Here is a 3543-nt window from a genome sequence, read left to right as displayed (position 1 = left end):
GATGGTTTTTTTTTTTTTTATCTCGAATTTTGAGAGCTTTTTTAACTTTTTTCTCAAAAACGAGCACGTGAACGCCAATTTTGGTCTATACGATTCTTATGCAGTTTTATATTCTCTACACGGTCCACTGATCGTTTTATTTTTTTGTCGAATTTTGAGAATTTTTTTTTTTTTTTCTCGAAAACGAGCTCGACGACCTGCACTTTTGACGACGCCATCGTGTTCCCCGGATTTTTTCCTGCAAGATAGGGTGGCGATTTTTTGTCCTACGACGATTTTTGACGCCGGAGCGATGATTCGGAGCAGAGCGGACTTAGAAACTTTCGCGCGTCGACCGCCGGACCGATCGCTCCAGGCTGTTTTTCGTCAATAACTCGAAAACGAGCACGGTAACGCTCGTTTTCGCCCGTACGATACTTGTACCGTTTACCGTTGGCTACCTGGTAGACGGTTTTTTTTTTTTTTATCTCGAAGTTTGAGAGCTTTTTTAATTTTTTCCACAAAAACGAGCACGTGAACGCCAATTTTCGTCTATACGATTCTTATGCAGTTTTATATTCTCTACACGGTCCACTGATCGTTTTATTTTTTTGTCGAATTTTGAGAATTTTTTTTTTTTTTTCTCGAAAACGAGCTCGACGACCTGCACTTTTGACGACGCCATCGTGTTCCCCGGATTTTTTCCTGCAAGATAGCGTGTCTATTTTTTGTCCTACGACGATTTTTGACGCCGGAGCGGTGTTTCGGAGCAGAGCGGACTTAGAAACTTTCGCGCGTCGACCGCCGGACCGATCGCTCCAGGCTGTTTTTCGTCAATAACTCGAAAACGAGCACGGTAACGCTCGTTTTCGCCCGTACGATACTTGTACCGTTTACCGTTGGCTACCTGGTAGATGGTTTTTTTTTTTTTTATCTCGAATTTTGAGAGCTTTTTTAACTTTTTTCTCAAAAACGAGCACGTGAACGCCAATTTTGGTCTATACGATTCTTATGCAGTTTTAGATTCTCTACACGGTCCACTGATCGTTTTATTTTTTTGTCGAATTTTGAGAATTTTTTTTTTTTTTTCTCGAAAACGAGCTCGACGACCTGCACTTTTGACGACGCCATCGTGTTCCCCGGATTTTTTCCTGCAAGATAGGGTGGCGATTTTTTGTCCTACGACGATTTTTGACGCCGGAGCGATGATTCGGAGCAGAGCGGACTTAGAAACTTTCGCGCGTCGACCGCCGGACCGATCGCTCCAGGCTGTTTTTCGTCAATAACTCGAAAACGAGCACGGTAACGCTCGTTTTCGCCCGTACGATACTTGTACCGTTTACCGTTGGCTACCTGGTAGACGGTTTTTTTTTTTTTTTATCTCGAAGTTTGAGAGCTTTTTTAATTTTTTCCACAAAAACGAGCACGTGAACGCCAATTTTCGTCTATACGATTCTTATGCAGTTTTATATTCTCTACACGGTCCACTGATCGTTTTATTTTTTTGTCGAATTTTGAGAATTTTTTTTTTTTTTTCTCGAAAACGAGCTCGACGACCTGCACTTTTGACGACGCCATCGTGTTCCCCGGATTTTTTCCTGCAAGATAGCGTGTCGATTTTTTGTCCTAGCTCAATTATTAAGGAAGTTACGGTTTCTTGATTTTTCGGTATGTTCGAACTGGTCTTTTAGGCGGGCGCTCGGTCGCGCGGTGCTTTCGCATCGACCGACGTACCGATCGGCGGCGACGGTTTTTCGTCTATATCTCGAAAACTAGTACGCTAACACATATTTTGACCTATATGATATTTGTTCAGTGTAATTTTTTCTATCTGGTAGGCTGGTTTTTTTTTTTTTATCTCGAATTTTTTGAACGTTTTTGTTTTTTTCTCGAAAACTAGCGCGACGACCGATATTTTTAACTACGGTTTTGAATTCGTCTAATTTTTGCCTACAAGATAGCGTGTCGAGTTTTTGTCCTGCGACGATTTTGACCATTTTTTCATTTTTTTCTCGAAAACGAGCACGGCAATCTATATTTTTAACGACGGCATCGTGTTCCCCTGCTTTTTTCCTACAAGATAGCGTTTTTTTTTTTTGCCCTAGCTCAATTATTAAGGAAATTACAGGTGTTGGTTTTCGCTCTAAGTTATAACAGGCCGTTCGGGCGGGCGGTTGGGTCGCGCGGTTCCCCCCATAAGCGGCCGTGCGTAAGCCCGTGCGTCGCCGGCGTTCCGGCGGGCGCCTCGGTACCTATAAGAGAAGCGACGGTCCGGTCGAGTCGGTCGGGGCAGCGTCGAGCGTACGGCTATTCTTCGACCTCGGTTGAGAAGCAGTCGTCGCTCCTCGGGATTTCATCCTGACTGTTCTGTATCGTGCTCGTTCCAGACTTTCTCCACACTGCATTGCCACGAGTCGGTGTCTTTGACCGAATGGCTCTTGAAGTGGTATAAGCGTCTCGAGTGACGTTGGTGACTTGTATACGTTTAAAATATGTATACTCGTACTATCCGAGCATCAACTCTTCAGTCCGAGCGATTGAAAATTTTGTGAAAACCATAAACTGGCACTACACTCTACGGAGCGTAGCTTAAAAGGCAAAAATTGTATGGAACTACGGTTCGTACTCTGGAAAGTGAGCAAAGAATGAAATACAGGTGTCTGACCTCGACATAACAGTACGGCGCCGAATACGTGCTTTCTCGACCAGCACATACGCGCTTTCTCGTTTTTGTCCAGCATGAATGCTTAGTCTTCGGGCCTGGCAATACGTGCTTCCACGATCGATGCCCAGCGTGAATAAGTGCCCGAGATGTTCAGCATGAGCGCAGCTCTACGTACTTTGTCGTTGTGGGATACCATTATACAATAATGTTCTGTTGTGAAGTAAAATACGAAACGAGAGAGTTTGGTGGTGACTCTGTCGAGAAAAAGCAAATATAAACGAGAGAGTTGGTGGTTTCTCTGTCGAGAAAAAGCAAATATAAACGAGAGAGAGTTGGTGGTGACTCTGTCGAGAAAAAGCAAATATAAGAGAGTTAGTTGGTGGTGGCTCTGTCGAGAAAAAGCAAATATAAGAGAGTTAGTTGGTGGTCGCTCTCTCGAAAAATGAAATTAAATTAAATAAACGAGAGTTTGGGGAGCTCTCGGAAAAGTGAAAGAAACTAAACGAAGGAGAGGGTTTTTGGTGGTACCCTCTCTATACATATATAATATTATAACACAAGAGAGGAAGAGGTGGCTCTCAAGTCTTTCGAACGAAAGACTAAAATTTGATGTTGAAAGAAGGAGTTTTTTATGTGTCGTCGTCCGTTCTCCTTCAGAGTCGGCGACGAAGAATAAAATTGAGAGAATATTACAAAAGAACTTTACTCAAGTTCCCTGGTTGATCCTGCCAGTAGTCATATGCTTGTCTCAAAGATTAAGCCATGCATGTCTCAGTACACGCCGTATTAAGGTGAAACCGCGAATGGCTCATTAAATCAGTTATGGTTCCTTTGATCGTACCCACATTTACTTGGATAACTGTGGTAATTCTAGAGCTAATACATGCAAAACAGAGTTC

At 43.1% G+C, this 3543-nt stretch overlaps 1 non-coding gene across 1 annotated transcript in view; it reads left to right on the top strand.

Annotated features, from left to right (window-relative positions):
* The first annotated feature begins 3356 nt into the window (after positions 1-3356).
* LOC143351314 (small subunit ribosomal RNA) overlaps positions 3357-3543 on the top strand; it is a 1933-nt gene continuing 1746 nt past the window's right edge. Inside the window, exon 1 of the ribosomal RNA XR_013081663.1 lies at positions 3357-3543. This exon is cut by the window's right edge and continues 1746 nt beyond it. This is a non-coding gene — a ribosomal RNA (small subunit ribosomal RNA).

This window comes from Colletes latitarsis, unplaced genomic scaffold (assembly GCF_051014445.1).
Source record: "Colletes latitarsis isolate SP2378_abdomen unplaced genomic scaffold, iyColLati1 scaffold0125, whole genome shotgun sequence".
NCBI classification, from domain to species: domain Eukaryota; kingdom Metazoa; phylum Arthropoda; class Insecta; order Hymenoptera; family Colletidae; genus Colletes; species Colletes latitarsis.
The sequence above is the reverse complement of the archived record's forward strand: the minus strand, read 5'-3'. Positions and strand labels throughout refer to the sequence as shown.